The following is a 25,140-nucleotide window of genomic DNA, read 5'->3' on the forward strand; positions in this document are numbered from 1 at the left end:
GGAGGGGAACATAGTAGGATCTACTCAGCGTCCATCAACCCCTTGATAACATCACCATGCTTCCACGCTGAACTGTAAGGCTTGCTCCAGGAACTGCCCCCTCCCCGGCCAGGGTGGAGGCTTTTGTTAATGATGCACACATTGCTCTGGCTACTTGAATGCAGCGAAGGCAGTGCCGTAGCTCCTCACCCGGATGAATCTGAACGCGGTTGCAGGCTTACCTCAACTGTTCTTGTGAGAGTGACATCTCTGGGACTATCCAAACCTTGGGGTGTAGGATGTCCCGTTCCTGGAACAGGACATTGTGGCCCGGTTGGCCATTTTTGGTTTATTCTCCATTTTTAGGAGTGGCGAACGGGTGGCTTTGCGGTTGCAGCACGTCTTTTGGGCTGATCGAGACAGGCCCTTCTGCGCCTTTGCCCCTATCCCGAGCTCGCTTCTACAGTGGCAGGAAGGACTAATTTGGGTTAAGACATGACTGGGACCCTCCCTAGGCCCTTAAAATTAATATCGCTGAATGTTAAGGGTTTCAACTCTCCTAATAAGCGGCGGCAAACATGGTGTTACTTTCTCCAGCACAACCCTGATATCATCTTTCTCCAAGAAACCCATCTCCTAAAAGTTGACGTGCTGCGCATGGCACACCCTAAATATCCCCTTCAATTCTGGGCCTCAGCGGACACCAAAACGGCAGGAGTGGCGTTTTTGTGCAGAGATGGCATTAGGCGGGGGGAGGCTAAACCCTTTCGGAGCTCTGATTGACGCTTCATTAGGGCGAGTGTTCGGATTGGGAGACGCCTATTCACATTGTGCAATGTGAATGCGTCCAACCAGATGTAGGACAACTACCTCCGGACGCTCTTGCGGGAACACGTGCCGCAGGATGATCCCTCATTGATCCTGGGGGGAGGGGTTTAACTTGGTATGGGACCCTGGGATGGATCGTAGCGAAGCCTCCTTGAATGGGGTGGGGGCCATGTCTTCAAGTCTTCGGAAGCAGATTACGGACCTTGGCCTGCTAGACACATGGCGGTATCACTCTCCAGGGGTTCGGGATTATCCGTAATATTCCCACGCCCACCGTTCATACTTGCGCATCGACTCCCTGTTTGTATCTCATGCCCTGGTATGGGACATGTTGGCGGCATAGATGTCTGCCATATCGCTCTCTGACCATGCCCATATTGAGCAAGTCCTGCAGGACCCGGCCGCTTGCCCCACCCGTAACCCGCGCTGGCGCTTGCCGCCGAGTATCCTCCGGGACCCAGCTGACATGGAAAGCATATGTACTGCCATTGACTCTTACTGTGCAAGTAATGATATCCCGGAAACACCTTTTCCCATGGTTTGGTATGCCTTCAAGGTCACGATCCGTGGGCACATCACCGCTCTCTCGATTGCGTGGGCACGGGAGGCTTGGCTCCTTGGGGACAACATCTCCAAGAACATATAATTAGCGGAAAAACAGGATCAGGAGCATCCCTTGCATACATCCCGGCGGTGGCTTGCGAACCTCCGGGGACAGCTCCGCATCTTGCGTACTAATAATGTGGTAAACTCCCTGCTAGCGTTGAAACAGAGGTATTTCGAAGGGGGAGATAAGGTGGACAGACTACTGGCGAAAAATTTGAAAGCATGAGCAGCAAAGACCCATATAGCCAATATATAGCTGCCAGATGGAGCAAGGGTTACCACGGAGAGGGCCAAATGCAAAGCTTTTCGGGCCCACTATGCTGCCCTCTACATGGCAGAGGCACAGTTGCCGGCCCTCATAACAGAAGTACGTGACCGATGCACCTGGAACCCGATACACCCCTATCATGCCAGAACCCTGGTAGGCCCTCTCACTGCAGAGGAATTAACAGCAGGCCTAAAAGATCTTCCTCTTGGAAAGACGCCGCGCCAAGACGGCCTACTCCTATCCTTCTATTGCATGTTTCAAACACAACTCCAGCCTTATCTCTTGAGGCTGTACAATTCCTTCTCCGACACGGATGGGCCAACGCCCTCCATGGGTATGGCAGAGATAGCTCTTATCCCCAAAACAGGGAAGGATCCCACGCTTTGCGCCTCCTTCTGTCCCATAGCAATGTTAAACACAGATCTGAAAATATATACCAAAATACTTGCGAAACGCCTAGCTCCCCACATGCCTGGTCTTGTGGAGCCGGACCAAGTTGGCTTCATCCGCAACCATCAGGGGCAGATAATGTGCATAGAATCGTGCACTTGGTGGGGAAAGCACACCACTGGAACTTACTGGCCTGCCTCCTATCGCTCGACGCGGAGAAGGCATTTGACCGGGTGGATTGGACCTTCCTCCGGGCGGTGCTGCAAAGAGTTGGGCTAGGCCAGAACATGGTATCTATGATCATGGCCCCTTATCTTGCTCCACAGGCGAGGATCAGGGTGAACGGGCAACTTACGGAACCCTTCACCATACATAGGGGAACCCAGAAGTGTTACCCCTTGTCACCCTTGCTGTTCGTACTTGTGGTGGAACCCCTAGGAGAGCTGATCAGGCAGACAACAGATATACATGTCATCTCTCTTGGGGGCTGGCAGAACAAGGTGGCTCTCTTTGCAGACAACCTCATCCTCACACTATCGCGCCCTTGAGTATCTCTCCCATCGCTGCACTTTTTGCTGCAGACCTTTGAGAGGGCCTAGGGCCTCAGAATCAACCATGACAAATCCTGGGCACTCAACCTTACAATCCGACAAGAGGAGATACCAATTCTGGAGCAACTCACCCCATATCAATGGGCCACTGGCCACATCCGATACCTCGGCCTACAGCTGACTTCCTCCTTAGATACATGGACCCAGGCGAACTGGCGAGAATGTAGGAGGGCTGTCCTAGAGGAACTGAGGGGGTGGAAGCCCTTGACGATGTCATGGCTGGGCGGAATTAATGCCATCAAGATGTCGATCCTCCCCAAAATGTTATATTTATTTCAATGCCTTTCCACTCCTGTCCCGCAGCATCAGATACAGGGCCTCCAACGCGAATGCGCCACATTTATATTGGGGCGCGCGTGGACCGCGGTTCTCTCACAAGATTCTCATGCTACCGCGGGACAGAGGGGGACTGGCCTGTCCCAATCTCATGGATTTCTACTGGGCCTCCCATCTCAGCTTTGTGATGGAATGGACAACAACTGAGAGTGAAAAGGTCTGGTTACATATGGAAAGGATGGTAACTGGGCGTACCATTTGGGACCTCACATGGCTCCATCGAGCGGCACGCTCTATATAGCGGTGCCCACTAAAACAGTCCTGGACATCTGGGACAGGGTGGTGGTGTGCAGAGGTCTCACGACGTTCCCCTCCCCGCATAACCCATTGCGGGGAATCCATTATTCCCTCCAGCCTATCGCACACAAGCTTTTGCTAAAGGGACGCAAGGGGGATGCAGAGTGATCGGCGATTTGTATGAGGGGGCACACTTAAGACATTTGCTCAGTGTAGGGAAGAGTTTTGTCTTCCAGTGGAGGCGGGATTACAGTATGCACAACTGCGGCATTGGGTTTCCTCGGCGAAGATGCAATAGGCGGCTACTCGCCCATTCACCTCCTTTGAGCGGCTGGTCCATTCCTTTGATGAATCAAAAGGCCTCGTAGCTCAGATTTATCAGATCCTGCAGCACCCCCTGGAAACGCGTTCCTACCCATACCAACGCCAATGGCAGTTGGCGTCCACCACGGAAATCACGCCTCCACAGGGGAGTCGCTTATGGCGAGATATCCCCAAGGCCTATCGCAGCATCCCGCAGTGAGAGAATACATATAAACTCATGACACAATGGTACTATACGCCCAAACAACTACACAATATGTTCCCTGCGGCATCTCCTCTGTGCTTGAGGTGTTTGAAAGCGTCTGGAGATTTTATACACATTTGGTGGGGCTGCCCACTCTTGACCTTGTATTGGAAGGAGGTCCTTTGCCATATTCAAGGGCAATTGGGATTCCCCCTGCCTGAAGCCACAAGAACGATCCTTCTGGGCATCAAACCTGCCAGCCTGAAGGCACTCACCCGCAGTGATTGGATTTTAGCGCTTCCGATGCTCGGAGCTGCTAAGCAGCTTATAGCGCTATACTGGAAGAAAGCAGAGATCCCTCCAATTGCTGCTTGGTATGTGCGCTTATGGCATGTCATAACTATGGAACTCTTTACAGCGTGGCTGCAAGCACGTGACACCCGCTTTAAAGCTGTCTGGCAACCTCTGATTAAATACCTTTGCACGGTAGAGCATGTGCGTTACATGCCCACTAAGCTTAGAGCGCTGCGACTCTTTGAAGATGCTATAATTCCACCTGCTCCTGACAAATTACTCCCACAATCAGATGGTCTAGAAGCGTAACCCCTCTTCATGGGTAATAGGACCTTCAAAAGGATGTGCCGCTGTATTCTCTCCTCCTGCCCGCACATACCACTCTTATTCTTACTGCTACTTACCTTTCTTCTCACCTACTTTCTCTTCCTTTGACGTCTATTTATCTTTGTTTGTCCTCTTGGGGCCTCTTGCCCGTGATCTCAAGTTATGGTTCCTCAGAGGTTTTGTACATTCCTGCACCAACCCGAGATAGCAATATACAATGTACTACGCAGCCGGCCCCACAGGGGTTGTGGGCGACATGCTGTGTTCATACTTGCCCCTTGTGTTGCCTTTTTAAGTGTCCAGTGATACACCTGCAAACGCCGCTGGCCCTATATAGGCTTGTAGGCTTAACGCTGTTTACATTTAGACCTGTACTCTGTTCCTTTTTTAGTTTTATTTTTTTTCTTACAGTTGAAAATAAAACAGACTTTCAAAAAAAAAAAAATGCAGAGGACGCCTTAAAGATGGCCAGGATTAACTCAAGTTTGGTGATACTGTTCTTCAAATGATGTCAAAACTAGGCTACAACTTATCCGAGTTATGCCATGGACACTATTTTACTCTGAGTGGACTTCAAAATGCTTGAAAATGACTGGGATTATGCAAGGGATCAGGCAGTGTATGATGAGGATGCTGACACTATGCCAAAATTAATACCATTACAGAAGAGACTATAATATGGCAAGAACGGTTATGTAATGTATATGCCAAAAATAGCCACAATTATTCAAGGCCCATTACCATAACAGATGCTAAGATTGGGCAGAATTTTTTAAAGGTAACCAACATTCTAACGACCATCACTAATGTGCTAGGGACACGTCTTGTTTAAAGGAGGTTTTCTAAGGGCAAAAACAGCTTGAATAAATGCGCTGTGTTTAACTTATGCTTGGAGAGATGAGGGGCACCTTTGGCCGGTGATGATAGTGAGAGAATCCGAGGAAGTGGTCATGGTGTGTGGGGGCGACAAAAATGATTGTCGCACCGGGCACCACCAGTGCTAAAGGTGTCTGCTTTTATCTTGGACTGATGGCACCATGATCAGTGCAACTGACAACTCGAACTCTGTTGCAGCACCAATAACCCTGCAGCTACAGCCACATTGTGATTGGTCATAGTCCTGATGTGGTCCTGCCTTATGCTAATTTACGGTACAAAAGGGAGTGGTGATGGACGGTGCATCTGAACCAATCAAACACTCACACCCAGTCAAAAGATCTGGGTTTGATCCATCACCGTTCTTTAGCCCACTCTGCCACCCCAGTTCAGACATGGCTACATGCAAATCAGTCTGACCCTGTGCCTCATGGGAACAGTCCAGCCCGAACTGCCAAGCCATGCCTTCCCTGGACCGGAAACAAGCTTCCGAGGACCGGTTTCTAGCATTCCAGTCGTCTTCAGCCCGGCTTGCTTGAATCGAGTGGCAAAGTGAGCAAGGGACTCACGTCTGAGCATACCCTGCCACACTTATGGCGGCCAAAGCGGTACAAAAGGGGGTGGTGATGGACGGAGCATCTGAACCAATCAAACACTCACACCCAGTCAAAAGATCTGGGTTTGATCCATCACCGTTTTTTAGCCCACTCTGCCACCCCAGTTCAGACATGGCTATATGCAAATCAGTCTGACCCTGTGCCTCATGGGAACAGTCCAGCCCGAACTGCCAAGCCATGCCTTCCCTGAACCGGAAACAAGCTTCCGAGGACCGGTTTCTGGCATTCCAGCCGTCTTCAGCCCGGCTTGCTTGAATCGAGTGGCAAAGTGAGCAAGGGACTCACGTCTGAGCATACCCTGCCACACTTATGGCGGCCAAAGCGGTACAAAAGGGGGTGGTGATGGACGGAGCATCCCTTGCTCACTTTGCCACTGGATTCAAGCAAGCCGGGCTGAAGACGGCTGTAATGCCAGAAACCGGTCCTCGGAAGCTTGTTTCCGGTCCAGGGAAGGCATGGCTTGGCAGTTCGGGCTGGACTGTTCCCATGAGGCACAGGGACAGACTGATTTGCATATAGCCATGTCTGAACTGGGGTGGCAGATTGGGCTAAAGAACGGTGATGGATTCAACCCAGATCTTTTGACTGGGTGTGAGTGTTTGATTGGTTCGGATGCTCTGTCCATCACCACCCCCTTTTGTACCGCTTTTGGGCCCCATAAGTGTGGCAGGGTATGCTCAGACGTGAGTCCCTTGCTCACTTTGCCACTGGATTCAAGCAAGCCGGGCTGAAGACGGCTGTAATGCCAGAAACCGGTCCTCGGAAGCTTGTTTCCGGTCCAGGGAAGGCATGGCTTGGCAGTTCGGGCTGGACTGTTCCCATGAGGCACAGGGACAGACTGATTTGCATATAGCCATGTCTGAACTGGGGTGGCAGATTGGGCTAAAGAACGGTGATGGATTCAACCCAGATCTTTTGACTGGGTGTGAGTGTTTGATTGGTTCGGATGCTCTGTCCATCACCACCCCCTTTTGTACCGCTTTTGGCCCCCATAAGTGTGGCAGGGTATGCTCAGACGTGAGTCCCTTGCTCACTTTGCCACTGGATTCAAGCAAGCTGGGCTGAAGACGGCTGGAATGCCAGAAACCGGTCCTCGGAAGCTTGTTTCCGGTCCAGGGAAGGCATGGCTTGGCAGTTCGGGCTGGACTGTTCCCATGAGGCACAGGGTCAGACTGATTTGCATATAGCCATGTCTGAACTGGGGTGGCAGAGTGGGCTAAAGAACGGTGATGGATTCAACCCAGATCTTTTGACTGGGTGTGAGTGTTTGATTGGTTCGGATGCTCTGTCCATCACCACCCCCTTTTATACCGTTATGCTAATTTACAGCACATTTTGCTAAAGAGCTGAAGTCCATGACTCCAGCTAGAGCTGGGTGACATTTTTATTTCGCAAGGCTAATTTTTCATAAATCCTTATTAATGGGTTTCACATATTTCTGTTTTGTACGCTTATGGCATTTATGCTCGGTTTTTGCATAAAATGTTTTAAGGGACCCTTGAAACTTGACATGATCTGCGGCAGCATTCGCTGCACTAACTATGTTCAATGTGTCACTTTAGAAACTGTGGGGCTTATTTACAAGCCTCCTGCACCACTTTTGTGTGATTTTTAACATGGGGAAAGTGACATACTGGTGGCGCAAGGGGCTTGTAAATAAGCCCCAGTATGGGCAATATAGTGAGCTGGTACCTTGTGTGTCTTTTGTATTCAATGGCATCAGTGGTCAAAGTGGGGAAAAAAAAGTAGGGGAACTGTGGCCTTTTTTCCACAAGAGCCGTTCAAACGTGAATAGCAAGATCTCCTAGTTTGCAAATGTTTTCTAAATAATTGTGGATATGCCAAATTTGACACATAAGACAACATCTGCTACATAATCTGACAATTTTAACTGATGAATTGTTTGTAGCTCAAGCGGATCAAAATTTATAAAAAAAATATGACTTGTGTTGCTGCGAAGTGGACAGTCCTTCGCAAAGGTTGACTGATCACCTTTCTAACTGCTGTATCTGTATGTTACACTGGACTAATAAGGCAAAATCTTTCCAGAGACCATGCAAAATGTCAAAATAATAACGTATCGGAAAATATACTTAATTCAGCTACATCCTTTTTTTGCTGCATAATTTAGTCAACACTGCAGCATAATTTGTCCTCCTTTGCTGCATAATTCCAGTGGCCTCAAAACAGGCAGCACATGTTAAAAGTGCTTGTGCATTAAGCAGGGAGACTGTGAAGTTTGCGAACTCAGTTTGGTGTGCATGCAGTTCCTGCATTGCTGATCCCCGGTGAGTTGCAGCTACAGCTGCTGAAACAAGGCCAACAGAAGTACCACTGGGTGAGGCAGACTGGCCTCGAGGGCAGGACCAGCTTTAGCACTAGTGGCACCCTGTGCCACAATGTTTGTTGGTGCCCCCCAATGACCAGCTCCACCACGGGTTCCCTCACTACCACCCTTTAACAGTTCCCCTCAAGTCTCCATAACTACACTCTCTCTGAGATACATTTAATTTGATTTACAGCGCCGCTTATACCAGTGTAGGGTGTCAGAGCAGATTACATCACACACATGACACAGACACCATCAATTATACATGTGTAAATCACTGTATAGAAAATGTTACATAAGACAAAGGGCTACAAGGTGTAGAAGTAACATAACAACCATACTAGTAGGCAATTTAGTTTAATAGTAATTGATCTGGATAAACACAAACTGAGAATTTATAACGTAATACCATGGTTGGGTGTTCTTTTTATTAATCAGAATTGGTTTCCATCTGAATGAACACCTTTTGTAAACATTAACATAATCAAAGACTGGGGAAAAAACTATAATGCTCTAATTGATACCTTGCAGTTTGCATGCAGCTCTTAGATGACGGTTAATAGCTCAATATTCTATGTTAGAATTCTAACCTATAAACTACAAGTAACAGAAGGATCTCTCTGACAAAAGCAGTAACCCACTGACCTATTTACATTATGTGCACTGTGTGATCTGCATGGTACATGTTCTTTGCAGCAGACACATTAACCCTCTGGCTACCTTTCCAGGAGGCAAAACTTCCACTAGATAAAACTCTGATCTCTCTCTGACTCTCTCTCTCTCTAGGAAGAACATTTATCACCAGAGTTATCTTGATATTTTTATTGTTTCCAAAAAATGCTGGAGGCCAGGAAGGAGGGAGCAAGTGCTTTTAAAACCATAATATATTTGCAAACACGACGCCCCCACCCAAAGTCAGCTCCTGGTGCGGTCACACCACCATAGAGCCGGTTCTTCTCAAGGGTCCTGTGACCCGAGTGACAGAGTCACTGTTGCTCTAGGTTGTCCTGCTTCGTAGACCTGCCCGCAAGACTGGAGGTGAACTTCAGTATAGATTGTGGTGGACAGGGATCAAGGTTAACCAACACTTTCCACCGCTAGGGTCCACATGCTAGTGCTAAGACACCAGGTCTTCTAAAGTCTTGCTGGGCCTTCTAAGGTCTAGCACAGGAATGTGCTCCCTCAGGAGAGTAGTCTGGGGGACTGGTTATGAAAGCTGGACCTGATTCCCCAGTTTCAAATCTATGACCATAGTGCCACATCCTCTCCCCCACTGAACACCATACTACCCCACTGAGAGAAACTCACACTGCCTTCAACTACAACCCAATTGTGCCCAGATATAAACACCTGGATGAGACTTAACTCAAATTATGCACTAGACAAGAGCAATATGCTGCTCAAAAAACAAAAGTACAAATATCCTAGAAAGAGCAAACACTCATAGGGAATGTAAGATTAAGTAAAGCATATGAAATGTAAGCATGAAACATCATGGTTACTATAACACTTTTACACTCACTATTCAGAAATCATTGAGTGCTTTTGCCTGAAAAGTTAAGGAGATGACTACAGGTCAATTGCTCATATCCTTAGAAAACGCAAGAAATATGATTTAAAAACACCACATCTGTGAACACAGAGCAGCAGTACACATTTAGTTTACCAATCAGCTCATCAATCAGGCATTGCAGTACCTCCAGGATTGATGCACTTCCCCACTGGGGAAAACAATGCTGTTCAAAGTAAGATAAGAAAACAAAAGTAGCACCTCACTGGCAAACTCTATTAAGCAACTAATGTATTGGATGTGAATAAAATCAATCTGGCCACTTTGCGACAATTTTGTCTTACTTTACTTCGTTTTTTATTTATTTTTCCTATTTTGAACCTTTAATTCTCGAGGCTGCACTGTGGAAAAGAAAAACGTCAGAAAAAGACGACAAAAGTGTTTTTATTTTTTGGATCATTTCACAGTGGAACAAATAAACCAAGGAAGGAAAGAGAGGGTGAGAACCATTTCTTGAAGTCATGGTTTTCAATTAGTGAGGAGGAGCTAGACAGGGACATAAAGAGAGGGAGTAAGAGGAAGAAAGAGGGGGCGGGGTAGCTGCCAGCAACAGAGCAGAGGCGGACACTGTCCTTGTCTTCTCTAGGCAAGAAGGAAAAGAGTCATTTTCCGTTTGGGGTACACCAGGAGGTGAGGGGGGGGGGAAGCACTGACACAGACACCAAAATAGTGTGATAAAGGCCGCTTTATTGGAATCAGGTGCACCTAAACAACAACCCACCTGGCCTGTGCCGAACAAAACTACTGCTCACTAAATAACAACTGCATGACAGCCCCCCACCCCCACCCCTAAAGTTAACCCCAACATTGCAACTTGAAATACAAACATCCGCTCAGCCACCAACCCCCCTACCCACCGACTGAATGACCACAGTGACCTCAATGACCTCAACCCCCCGCCTACCAATACAGCCCCAGGCCTCCAGCAAATATCCCCCTATTCCTTAGGAGAGCGCCAACACATAACAGCACCTGTTCCAGCGACACCACAACTCTGAAACCCTATCTCCAGTGCACCATCGTCCAACAAAACTCCACGCAGCCCCGTAAGGAAAACCCCTATCGCAAAAACCCGGGCCCCCAAGGGGACTTCACCCACCCCTCGGGGAAAAGACACAGGGAGGGAGGGCGGGACAACAATTACACAGGGACCACCCGGCTGCTGTGTCACTGCACCACAAACGGTGTGCAGTGACACAAAATGGCCGCTTATATACTACCCAGCCCAAAAGGAGCCCAAGGAAGCCCAACCAGCCCAACCAGCCCAGCTACGGCAACCCCCGGGGCTCAAACTTCCTCCCCCCCCCTCTCCTGCTGCCCCAAACATCCCCGTGGGGGCAAGCCTCCCGCTGGTCGGCTGTCCCCCAAAATCCCCATTGGGGTTCACCAGGAGGTGAGGGGGGGAAGCACTGACACAGACACCAAAATAGTGTGATAAAGGCCGCTTTATTGGAATCAGGTGCACCTAAACAACACCCCACCTGGCCTGTGCCGAACAAAACTACTGCTCACTAAATAACAACTGCCTGACAGCCCCCCCACCCCCACCCCTAAAGTTAACCCCAACATTGCAACTTGAAATACAAGCATCCGCTCAGCCACCTACCCCCCTACCCAATCAATCAATCAATCAATCAATCAATCAAAGCATTTATATAGCGCACTACACCCGGAGGGTCTCAAGGCGCTGGGGGGGATCCGCTACTGCTCGAACAGCCAGGTCTTGAGCTGCTTCCTGAAGGCGAGGTGGTCCTGGGTCAGGCGGAGGTGGGTCGGAAGGGAGTTCCAAGTCTTGGCGGCCAGGTAGGAGAAGGACCTTCCTCCTGTGGTGGCTCTTCGGATGCGGGGGACGGTGGCGAGGGCGTGGCCGGTCGATCGAAGCTGGCGTTTGGGAGCGTAGAAGTTGAGGCGGCTGTTGAGGTATCCTGGGCCTTGGTTGTGTAGGGCTTTGTGTGCGTGGGTGAGGAGCCGGAAGGTGATTCTTTTGTTGACCGGGAGCCAGTGCAGGTCTCTCAGGTGTCCGGAGATGTGGCTGCGGCGGGGGATGTCCAGGATGAGTCGTGCTGAGGTGTTCTGGATCCGCTGTAGTTTCTTCTGGAGCTTGGCGGTGGTTCCGGCGTAGAGGGAGTTGCCGTAGTCCAGACGGCTGGTGACGAGGGCCTGGGTGACCGTCTTCCTGGTCTCGGTGGGGATCCATCGGAAGATCTTACGTAGCATGCGCAGGATGTTGAAGCACGACGAGGAGACAGCGTTGACTTGTCTGGTCATGGAGAGGGAGGAGTCCAGGATGAAGCCCAGGTTGCGTGCGTGGTCTGTGGGTTTGGGTGCACTGCCTAGGGCGGGGGGCCACCAGGAATCGTCCCAGGCGGAGGGTGATGATCCCAGGATGAGGACTTCCATCTTGTCCGAGTTCAGTTTCAGGCGGCTGTTCGACATCCATTTGGCTACGTCTGTCATCCCTTCGTGCAGGTTGGCTCTGGCGGTGGTGGGGTCGTTGGTGAGGGAGAGGATCAGCTGGGTGTCGTCGGCGTAGGTGATGATGTTGAGGTTGTGCTGGCGTGCGATGGCTGCGAGGGGGCTCATGTAGACGTTGAAGAGTGTTGGGCTGAGCGAGGAGCCTTGAGGAACGCCGCAGATGACTTCGGTGGCCTCTGATCTGAACGGGGGGAGGCGGACTCTCTGTGTCCTTCCGGCGAGGAAGGAGATGATCCACTCCAGTGCCTTCTCCTGGATTCCGACGTTGCTGAGGCGCTGTACTAGGGTACGGTGGCAGACCGTGTCGAAGGCCGCGGAGAGGTCCAGGAGGATGAGGGCCGCTGTTTCTCCGTTGTCGAGCAGGGTTCGGATGTCATCGGTAGCTGCGATCAGGGCGGTCTCGATGCTGTGGTTGGCCCGGAAGCCAGACTGCGAGAGGTCGAGGGAACCGTTCGTCTCGAGGAAGGCGGCCAGTTGCTTGTTGACGGTCTTCTCGATGACTTTTGCCGGAAACGGGAGCAGCGAGATGGGGCGGTAGTTCTTGAGGTCGGTGGGGTCGGCTGATGGTTTCTTGAGTAGAGCGCTGAGTTCGGCGTGCTTCCAGCTCTCCGGGAAGGTCGCGGTGTCGAAGGAGGTGTTGATGATGTCCCGCAGGTGGGGTGCGATGACAGCGTCGGCCTTGTTGAAGACGTGGTGAGGGCAGGGGTCTGTCGGAGATCTGGAGTGGATGGAGTTCATCGTGTGGACGGTGTCTTTGGTGCTGATCGGGGTCCAGGCGTGGAGGGTGGTTGTGGGGGGCGGTGGGTCGGTCGTGGCGTGCGTCGGTTGAGTGCTGAAGCTGTTGTGTATGTCCGCGATCTTGTTGTGGAAGTAGGAGGCGAGGGAGTTGCAGAGGTCTTGTGAAGGGGTGATGTCGTTGTTTCCGGCGTTGGGGTTGGAGAGCTCTTTCACGATGTTGAAGAGTTCCTTGCTGTTGTGTGCGTTGTTGTCCAGTCGTTCCTTGAATGCGGTTTTCTTGGTGGTGTGGATCAGTTGGTGGTGTTTTCGGGTGGCGAGCTTGAGGGCAGTCATGTTGTCTGGTGTTGGGTTTCTGCGCCAGGTTTTCTCGAGTGCTCTGCAGTTCTTCTTGGAGCTCTTGAGTTCGTCGTTAAACCATGGGGCTTTCTTGCTGCCGGGTCTGCTGGGCAGGGTCTTCAGAGGGGCGAGGTCATCTGCGCAGTCGCTGATCCATTTCGTGAGGTTGGTGGCCGCTTGGCTGGGGTTCGTTGTGCTGGTGGGAGGGTTCTTGCTCAGGGAGGTAGCGAGCTGGTCTGCAGTGATCTTGTTCCAGCTTCTGCGGGGGACCTGTTGCTGGTGATGGTGGAACGTGGTCCTTCTGAAGCTGAAGTGGACGCAGCTGTGGTCCGTCTGAATGACCACAGTGACCTCAATGACCTCAACCCCCCGCCTACCAATACAGCCCCAGGCCTCCAGCAAATATCCCCCTATTCCTTAGGAGAGCGCCACTCGGAAGTCGCTTACGACTTTCGACCCCCCCTAGGACTCCTGCCTCCTGGGATACCTGTCTTTATAAAAGCAACGGGGTTAACCCTGTGTCCCTCAGAACCTGGGTAATACGTGATTTAACAAAAATGGTTCTGTCGGGTTTAAACAATATACGATATATCCAAACAGTTTCCTTTATACAATGCTCCTAATGAAACCAACAGAACACCTCTAAAATACTGTGACAAATCTTTATAATGAAATAAAGAAAATAGACCTATATACTCGTTTATAGTATCTTTTTATATCATTTTATGCATCAAAAAAGTCATTTCTGTACATTATCTACAATAACTGTCATAATATCAAATATAGTGCAAAAACAAGTGACATTAGTGAATAGTGAAGTTGTGATCAACAAAGGATATTCAAATTTCATATAAAGAAAACTATACACGTATGTACAAATTCTTTCATGCGACCATCAATTAATACAATCGTGGAACCCTTTTATTTATTTCCAATTCGTTGGGAACTCCGAGTTTATGTGGCCTGGGAATAGATGTCGATGTTTCGACCCTGAACGCGCCAATATTTCCAGTCGCAGCGGGTCTTCATTGGATTCACGAGTCGGCTACTGAAAACTTTTCAGTAGCTGACCCGTGAATCCAATGAAGCGGACGATTGAGATTTCCCACCGAGTTTAACTTGATGAATATAAGAACTATCTCCATCTACATGTGATTAAAGCACCTGTTTGGGAGGACTAAAAGAACATTCTTCAGTACAGAAATGATTTTTTGATGCATAAAATGATATAAAAAGATACTATAAAGGAGTATATAGGTCTATTTTCTTTATTTCATTATAAAGATTTGTCACAGTATTTTAGAGGTGTTCTGTTGGTTTCATTAGGAGCATTGTATAAAGGAAACTGTTTGGATAAATCGTATATTGTTTAAACCCGACAGAACCATTTTTGTTAAATCCTGGGATACCTGAGCACCCCCAAAGCACCATCCAACGCCTCCTTCAACTGCACTATGTACAATTCCATTCCATACCTAGATAGGTTGACCCCATCCTCCCTGAATAAGTACACTGCACCGTAGCACAATTCCGGGTGCTCCATCCTCCCCACCCCCTCCCTGACACAAAAGTCCCTCATCTCCCGGTTAATCTTCCTCCGAGCCCTGTCTATAGCTCCTGGGCGCTCAGCTCCCCTCCACACCTGCCTGGGGATAAACTCGGACCAGATCCCATGACAGCCCGCCCATTGCCGTTTGATTTCCCTCAGGTCCCTCTTCATTTGTTTTACCAAAGCCAGCCCCTTGCACTGCACCAAGTCGTTTTCACCCAGATGAATCACCACTACATCCGGGCAGACACCCCCCCTGACCACCGTATTCAACAAAGGCAACAACTCATGCCAACGCCTACCCCCTTTTCCCCTCCAGTGACAACGATACAGTCCTGCATCCAATCCCAAATTGAGTATACGATGTCTTTCTCACTCCGCCTGCTCTGCCCGCTTGACAAATGAGTGTCCCACTATATACACATTCAAAACTGCCACTTCCGGCCCCGCCACAGCACCTGTAAAGAGACACATATCAAAAGTCGGAAATCAAATCAACGACACCCCATCCGCCTCTCGCAGCCTCACGTACGTCCGATAACAATCCGACTTCCACCTTCCCAGCCTCTGTATCTCCTCCTTCCCCCAGCCTCTACGCGGCGCCTCCGTTGCTGCCCCGATCCGAAAGGAATGCATCCCGAAAGCTAGAGGATCCTCACCCATGTACCGCAGGGTGTGCCGCAGAACCCACAACGCCTGAGCCGCCGTCACCCCGTCACCCCCACCCTGACCAAACACCTCCCCCTCCTTCTCGCACCGGTTCGCCATCAGCCGCCTTCCCCACGCTGCGGGACACACACACTCCCGATCGCCCGGGCCCATCACCACCCAAGTTCCGACCCCCCGGTGGTCCGTTTCTGAGCGACGCAGCCGCACCGCCACCTCCCGTGCTCGCAACTCCACATCGTCCCACAACACCCCCCGCACCCCCCTCGTGCCCAGCAACTCCGACACTCGAAACGCTCCAAAAAACAGCCAGGCCATCAGGGTGGAGAACCGCACCGCCTCACCCCCGTCCCTGCACACCTCCGGCAGCGCACCAATGATCCTTTCCAACAGCGCTACCGTGATGGGGCGCCGCAACCGCACCTTCGCGCCCCTCGCCGTCGCCCACCCCTCCAGCAGCCGGGTCCCCAGTTCCCCCGCCGACGGGGAGTAACCCCACCACAACTTCCCCATGAAAGCCACCGCCGACAACTTGCCCACAATAGTCACCCGCGACAGCCCTTTATCCATGAGCGCCAACATAAACCGCACTACCTGCTCCTCGCGCTGCCACCGGTCCCCTCGCCTTACCGCGCCAGACAGCAGGAATTCCTCCCAGGCCTGCTCGTATGACTTCCACGTAGACAACGAAACTGACTTCTTCACCAGCTGAAAGACCCGGGCTCGCCCACCGACCACATCTCTCTCGGCACCGGCGTCCTGACCTCCTCCGCTGCCGTGGCTAGCCCATGGAACCTCTCCCACTGTGAACGAGACAAAGCATCCGCAATGTCATTGTCCACTCCTGGAACATGGCGCGCCTGAAACAGGATGTCATTCTCCAAGCAGCGTAACACAAACACCCTCATCAACTTCAGCACCTGCGGGTCCCGGGCCGATTGCCTATTTACCACCTGCACGACCGCCATGTTGTCCACCCGAACCAACACCCGCTTGTGCACCAGTTCACCCGACCAAACTGTGACCGCCACCACTAACGGGAACAACTCCAAAAATGCAATGCTCCGCCCTCCCGCGTGCCATGGCGCTGGCCACTGCTCCGCGCACCATTTTCCATTCCAGTACAGGCCGAAACCGCCGCCGCCCGCCGCATCAGAGTACATGGTGACGTCCCACTCCCAATCCTCCGCCGGCGCCATAGGCACTCCATTGAACCTTTCCAGGAATGCCCGCAACATGCACAGATCCTCCTTCATCCCCGCCGACAAGCACAAATGGTGATGAGGCAATGACAAACCGGACAACGCCAAACCCAGCCGCCGGCAGAATGTTCGACCCGCCCGCACCACGCGACAAGCAAAATTCAAATGCCCCAAAAGCACCTGCACGTCCCGCACCATCACTTTCCTCTTTGCCAACATGCCGTCCAGGCGTCCACCAAAACCAGCATTGCCGACTTCTTGTCATCCGGTAGGCGTGCTTCCATGGTGTCCGAGTCGAGCTCAATACCGAGAAAGGACAACACCGTACTAGGACCGTACGTCTTCTCTGGTGCCAGGGGAACACCGAAATCCCCCATCAACCCGGCCAAACCGTCCAGCAGCCGCTGGCAGTCCGTCGTTCCGGGCCGCCCCACCAGGAAAAAGTCATCCAGGTAGTGTGTCACTGACTCCGAGCCTGTGCGCCTGGAAAAAACCCACTGCAGGAATGAACTGAAACTCTCAAATAGCGAGCACGAAACGGAACACCCCATCGGCAGCGCCTTGTCCACAAAAATGAGTCCCTCAAACTGAATCCCCAGCAACTGGTGATTCGCCGGGTGGACCGGAAGGAGTCGGAAGGCCGACTTGACATCGCATTTTGCCATCAGTGCGCCCCTCCCTGCCGCTGTAACGAGCCTCCGCGCGACGTCCACCGAGGAGTAGGTTACCGACGCCAGTTCCGCCGAGATGTAGGCATTGACCGACTCCCCCTCCGGCCACGACAGATGTTGTATCAGCCGGAATTGCCCTTCCTCCTTCTTGGGCACCACCCCAATGGGGGAGATAATCAAGCCAGGCAGCGGCGGCTCCGTGAACGGGCCTGCCATCCTCCCTTCTTTGACCTCCTTGAAAAACTTCTCCCGCACAATAACCTTGTACGCGTTCACTGACTTCAGATTGTCCGCCGAGGGAGCAATCCGGGGGCCCTCATAGCCCAGCCGAAACCCCTCCCGAAAACCTCGACGCAGCACCTCAGCATCCTCCGCCTGCGGATATGCCGCCAACCATGGCTCCATCTGCTCTAACCTAACCGGCGTATGAGCCTTGGCCCAGAGCACCGGCTCCCCCCCCTGCCACCACCCCCTTCCTCCAACCTGTCCCCCCCCTGACTGGGCCCCCCCTTGCGCGGTCTGCTGTCCCGGTGGGCCCCCAAGCCCCCAGCAACGCAGCTGGGTGCCGCCGCCCGCATTTCGAGCACTCGTGCCGGAAACGGCATGCCGCCCTGCCGCATGCTCCTCTATTAAAATCCCAGCAAGCCCGACCCCGGCCTGGCTGCCAGATTCCCCCTGCCCCACCCCCCTCGGGTGGGGTGGGCTGCAAAGAGGGGCGGCACCAGCGGAAGACCGCTGGCCGTGTAGATGGTGCGGCCAAACTTCGCCCCACCCATCGTCTGCTGGTACAAATCCGAATCCAGCTCCCCCCATTGCGCCTCCGGGTCCGCGGCCATGCGCGCCTGGAATTCCTCATCATAAGCGCGACGGACCGGTCCAAGAACTTCTCACAATACACGCTCGCGTATATTAGGAAAGCCGCAGACCAGTTATCCAGCGTCAGCGGCACCTTCGGGCGCCTAGCCAACTCCTGCTCTTCCTCCTTCGACCCTTCCTTAGACGTCAACTCCCTGTGGAGAAGCTTCAAGATGTCAATGTACTCCCCCTTCCATATCTTTTCCTTCGTCGCCAACGAAAGGTGCGCCCCCAGCGGCTTAGTCATCCCCATGTACGGTAACTTACGCACCGGCACCACACAACTCTCCTTCCCTCCACCCGCAGGGTCTGTCCCTCCGACCGCCGCCGACCCGACACTCGCGCCTGGCCTGTCGCCACCTGACGCCGCGACGTCCGTGCCCACACCCGCGTCCTGCACGTACCATCCCCGCACCAGCCGCCATCCATCCCCCCCCCCACTTTCCACTCCCCGCTCCGTCACTCGCCTTACCTGGCGTCAAGGTCGGCGTCCTTGCCGGATTCCGCCGCGTAACCCGTGGAGCTGAGGGGGCCGCACTCTGGGCACATCTCGCCTTGCGGGCACCTGTAATACACTGCCAACAGCATTACTTGCTCCCCCTCCTCCTGAATCTCTCCTTCCTCCTCCGACTCTCCGTCAGCCGGCTCCACACAACCCCGGCCCCCCCTTGGGGGTTCCAGCCGGCTCAACCCCGCCCTCTCCTGACACACCCGCATCACATCAAGTCCAACAAATCCACACTCCCACTCCCATCCGCCACACTCGCATCACAACCAGAAGTATGGGCATCCATCCTTACTCCCCTACCCCCGGCGGCCGTAACGACCCTTCGGGGGGGGGTGGGGGAGACGACTCCCGCCTCCCTTCGTTGCGGTCATTAGTTAGGTCCCTCGCTGGAGCTCGGCCGCCCGCACCAGACAGAGCCGGCCCATCCTCTCGGTGGTGTGGAGCCGCATGCTGCTCACCCGAGCGCCTCGCGAACAGCTCCTGCCAGGGAAAAAAGGTGGAGTCCAGCATGCCAGGGTGGAAAAAACCCCCGTCCCCCCCCACGCGCCCCCCTCCCCCCCGCCACCACACCCCCAACCCAGCGTCGCCCCCCGCCCCCACCCCGCCGAGTGGCCTCCACGCCGCGACGGGATCCCCCCACTACCCGGGCCCAAACCCCCCTCCCCGTCCCAGCCCCCCAGCCCTCCCCACCCCCCAAACCCCCAGCTGGACCCCGCACCCCCCCATACCCCCCTCCCAGTCGCCGCCACTCCCCCCTGGTCCGCCCCAACCCCCCGCCCCCCCACTCCCTCCTGCCTCCCCCCCACTACCCCAGCCGACCCACCCACTACCCCAGCCGACCCACCCACTCAGCCCCGGCCCACCCCTCCCCCTCGCCGCTCCTCCGCCTCCGCACCCCTCCCCACCAGACCCCCCCAGTCTGCCACTCCCCCCGCCTAGCCCCCCCACCACCCCTGCCCTGCCGCCCCCGCCCCGGCGACGCATGCCTGCTTGGACTCACCATGCCCCCTCCCTCCTCCGACCCCGACGAGCTCCAGTCCAGCTCCGTATCCACCCCCCCTCCCCCCTCCACCTCCGTGTCATCTATTAACAGTGGAGAGCCGCCCCCCCCGCATCCCTGCCTCCCCCCGCTAGCATCTCCTCCTGCTCCGCGCTCAGGGGCTCCGCTCCCCCCCCGCGTCCAGCCCTCCCCCGACAGCACTCCACCACCACCCGCCCCCAGGCCCCCTGCTCCACTCCCCCATCCGCTCCCGGCTCAGTCACCTGGGCCCCCAAGCCTGCCTCCACCTCACCCGGCCCTCCCAACCCCCCGGCCGACTCGCAGGCGGCCCCCCCCCCCAGGCACCTCTCCCCTCCTGCCCGCCCCTTCCACAAATTCCAGCGCCGGCTTCTTCCCTCCCCGCCCGGCCCTCCCAGCCCCTCTCCGCATCTTCCGCCGCGGCGCTGGCTCGTCGCGCAGGGCCCCGCCCCCTCACCCACCCGCCCCCCTCCCGCCTCGCAGAGCCAGCCGCGGCGGCTCGCATGCCAGTACCGCTGCCTTACCTGGAGGTCGGGCCGCACCATGTCCATGCGGCCCGCCTCGCCCAACAGTCGCAACGCCTCGGCCACCCTGGGGTCATCGAACGCCGCCATAACCGCCGCAACCGCCGCACAGCCAACACGCTCACAATCGAGCACAACGAAGCCCTGGCACAAGTAAGCAAATCAGCCCCCGTCACAGCCACTAAACCGCCCAAAACTCCCCAACAATTCCAATTCGACAACAATTACACAGGGACCACCCTGCTGCTGTGTCACTGCACCACAAACGGTGTGCAGTGACACAAAATGGCCGCTTATATACTACCCAGCCCAAAAGGAGCCCAAGGAAGCCCAACCAGCCCAGCTACGGCAACCCCCGGGGCTCAAACTTCCTCCCCCCCCTCTCCTGCTGCCCCAAACATCCCCGTGGGGGCAAGCCTCCCGCTGGTCGGCTGCCCCCCCCAAATCCCCATTCTGCCTACTACGCCCATCATCGAACAGCCTCGAATGCCGTACCTTCCCTGCAGGCCTAGGCTATTTCTGCCGTCCTGGGACGAATGTTTAAAATAAGAAAAGTAGGGGAACAGTATCTATTGAATAAAAGATGTAGGGGCACGCTATGTTCTGCTGATCCCGCCCACTTTGACCACTGAATGGCATACTTTTTGTGCAATTTTAAAGCAGACAACCATTCAAGCACAATTTGAGTAAAGACCCTTATTCTCAACAGAATTATGTCTATTTTCTACCGGAAAAAAAATCACAATTTCACCCAGCCCTGGTTTCAACTCGTCGTTCTATTGCGGTGTCGAAGCGCTTTAAAAAAGGTAAGGGAACTGTGATGCTTTGCACAATGGGAGCGGAGCAAGTAAGCGTGAGGGCGGGGTCAAAGTTACAAACAAAATATTCAGTAACTTTTTGGTGCACAGACATAATATCGACTCCAAAATATCGTTTGGACAGAATATCGAGTTTTAAATATCGTTTGGAGAAAATATCGACTAGACAGAATATCGACAGCCAAAATATCGTTTTTAAGGTAAGTGAAGTAATATCGACTGTAAATAATATAGACAGTGAAAATATCCAAGTATATAATCTAGATAGTAAAAAATAGTTTTTTAAATAATATTTAATTATTTATAGTGTTTTTATGTTATAATATGTGTGAAAAGTGTCATTTTATTTTATAATTATTTTTAATTAATGATTTTTTTTAATTATTGTGTAATTTTATTCTGTAGCGGGTTGTGGGTTTATAGGGGAATAGGGTGGGAAGTAATTTAATTATAATTAATTAAATATGTAAATTTATTAATTGGTAGTAATAATTAATTAATTGGTAATTAAATAATATATGTTAATTATTTAAAATTTAATTGGTAATTAATTTAATTTAATTGATTAATTGCTAATTATGTAAATTAAAATAATGTATTTTCTGTGGCGGGTTGTGGGTCTATAGGGGAATAGGGTGGGAAGTAATTTAATTATAATTAATTAAATATGTAAATTTAATAATTGGTAGTAATATTTAATTAATTGTTAATTAAAAAATATTTGTTAATTAATTAAAATGTAATTGGTAATTAATTTAATTTAATTGATTAATTGCTAATTATGTTAAATTAAAGGGGTATTTTTAGGGTTCAGGGTCAGTTTTTAGTTTTTGGGTAAAGGGGTATTTTTAGGGTTCAGGGTCAGTTTTTAGTTTTTGGGTAAAGGGGTATTTTTAGGGTTCAGGGTCAGTTTTTAGTTTTTGGGTAAAGGGGTATTTTTAGGGTTCAGGGTCAGTTTTGGGTTTTTGGGTAAAGGGGTATTTTTAGGGTTCAGGGTCAGTTTTTAGTTTTTGGGTAAAGGGGTATTTTTAGGGTTCAGGGTCAGTTTTTAGTTTTTGGGTAAAGGGGTATTTTTAGGGTTCAGGGTCAGTTTTTAGTTTTTGGGTAAAGGGGTATTTTTAGGGTTCAGGGTCAGTTTTTAGTTTTTGGGTAAAAGGGTATTTTTAGGGTTCAGGGTCAGTTTTTAGTTTTTGGGTAAAGGGGTATTTTTAGGGTTCAGGGTCAGTTTTTAGTTTTTGGGTAAAGGGGTATTTTCAGGGTTCAGGGTCAGTTTTTAGTTTTTGGGTAAAGGGGTATTTTTAGGGTTCAGGGTCAGTTTTTAGTTTTTGGGTAAAGGGGTATTTTTAGGGTTCAGGGTCATTTCTGGGTTTTTGGGGTACATATACAATATTGCCTATTATTTAATTAAATTTTGTTACTATATATATATTTGTTTTAAGAAATATGATTAAAAAAATATTTTTTTACTTTCATTAATTATTTAATTATTAAAAGTTATTTTAAGTATTGTTAATTATATTTTAGTAATTAATTTTTATATTAATGTAATTAAACATTGTTTTTAGTAAAGTCGATATTTTTTACAACGATATTTTTGTAAACGATATTTTGTACTCGATATTTTTGTACTTACCTGTTTGTACATACAAACTCGATATTTTGGTTGTAGATATTTTTTCCTCGATATTTTGGGTAGTCGATATTTTGGTAGTCGATATTATTTCAGTGATCCCTACTTTTTACAGTCTTTCCACTACAGGTATGTACATATAAAATAACACACAGCTTAAATGTAAAATAAATGCAAGTTTATCGGGCTTCCCGCCTTCTGTTTCACAGCACAGAAGACTCCCTGCCTTACACTGCAGCTGAAGCATTTCAGTTCTCAGAATTAACTGTTCAGGGACGATTATCTTTTCACAAAAAGTAGGGAAACTCTTTTCTTTAAATTAAAAAAGTTTGGGCAGATGGTGCCCCTCCCATCTCGCCCACTTCAACCGCTGTTCTATCGCAAACCTCTGGCTCCTCCCCCCAACTAGCAGAAAAATAGGCCTGGGTGTAGTTTGCAGTGTTCCGCTACTCCGAACTCCTTGAAGAGACAAAAAAAAACTCCATTGCTCTAAGCAGATTTTCGCAAGCGGCACAGTGCATTAGGTCGCACCATTCATGCTGATTTTTAGCGCTTATTGTTTGTCTCACGCTGAAAAATCAGCGTGAATGGCACCACGCGCAGTGCAAGAAGGCCCTGCTTCTTTCTGCCGCTCTAGTAGATGTTCTACTTGAGTGGCAGCTACCTCAACGCGAACGGAAGGTTTCTCAGTGCGAGCGGTAGTGGCCATCCATGACCTCCTGTGTTAAGAAATCTCACCAGGAGGTGGAGTAAGATTTTCCCTGTTCCCGCTCGCCAAGTAATGTTGGAGAACGAGAAAAAAACATTGCTCCACGGAGCGGAACTTTTTCGGAACTCTGCAAGCTACATGGGGCGTGGAGTTGAAAAAACTCAGCAAGCAGAACAGAATTTCACGCTCAGACCTACAGAAAACTTTGTACTTGTGAGAGAAATGTATTCCATCACACTTGTGGTGCAGATTGAAGTTTGCTATGACCGTCATTTAAAGCTATGCGACGTTCTCTTCAGCAGTTTGTAGGAAGTGACGTCGCATAAATCCAGGCTGATAGATATACATTCAAAAATATGGTGGGGCTATCTTTCAAAGGTCGTAAGGCTGGTTTCTGCTGGCTGTTTACACAGGTTTTGCATGTGAGATTGTTGCACAACAGAACTATCTCTCCGCCTGCACATACAGTCGCAGATCTCGGAGAGCAGATCTATCTCCAGTTACTTTAAGCATACTAATGTTTCCTAGATCAGAGCTATCCCTCAGGTTGCATAGTTGATGATCCAATTGCAGACATATACTTCAGAATACACTAATGATACAGTCATGCTACTGATACAAATATTTTTTTTCTCAAAAGGATCATACTATATATACCCTTATTATTTTTAATTGGCAAAATGCTTATGAATTATGTTTATCCTGACAAGCCCATCATACTCTGGCGATGGAAACCTCAACCATTTGGATTGATAAACCCCTACAATCGAACACCTAGAAGTGCCATACCAATGGCAGATTGTAGTGGAGTCCTTCTGTGGTGGATACTGGGATATGTAGTACGTCTGCATGCACTATGCATTGTGGTTCTGAGCCATTTGTCATCAAACATTGGACAGGAAATTCGCCACACAAGGTACTATTACCAGTCACACGGACAATACGTGGCAACTCCATGTTCAATGTCATAATGATAACTTCTGGCTATAACCAGGGTCCCTGGAATTATGGAATTTTGTAGTTTCCGTGTTTTAGGCATAATTATGGGTTTGCTGCATATGCTACATGGTACACCAGAATCTGCAGATTTTAACAAACTAGCTCAAACAGATCAAAAGTTACAAAAAAACGCAGACCATAAATATCGCTGAGTAGTGGAAGGCCCTTCTCAAAGGATGACTGGCCACCTTTCTGTAGCCTATTGCTGTACTTGGGTGTTAAAGTGGTACTAATGAGCTGGAGCCTATGCCCAGACAGGGTTAAGGAGTGTGAAAATAAAAAAATAGTGAAGTAAGAATCTCACTGAATGTGCCACATTTGGCCATATCATTTTTGATTTTCTTGTTGCATAATTTTGTCAACTCTGACGCATAAGTTGGTCCTCCGCTGCCGCATACTTCCAGTGGCCCTGGCTATAACGCATACTGTAAAACAGATATATATATATATATATATAATCTTCCCGGTCAATGGGTAGCAGATTCATCCCGTGCCCTTGATAACAGCTAACAATGTAAATAAGATCTATTTAAGTTCACAGTTCTAAAAATGATCATACCTGATATGTGCATTTATCTCACATGAAAAGCTTGAAAACTTTAGCTTGATCTACATTGGACACAGAGGCGTAGCTTTGTCAGTGAGGTTTGGGGAATGTGATTCTCA

Source organism: Lissotriton helveticus, chromosome 7 (assembly GCF_964261635.1).
Source record: "Lissotriton helveticus chromosome 7, aLisHel1.1, whole genome shotgun sequence".
In the NCBI taxonomy this organism is placed as follows: Eukaryota; Metazoa; Chordata; class Amphibia; order Caudata; family Salamandridae; genus Lissotriton; species Lissotriton helveticus.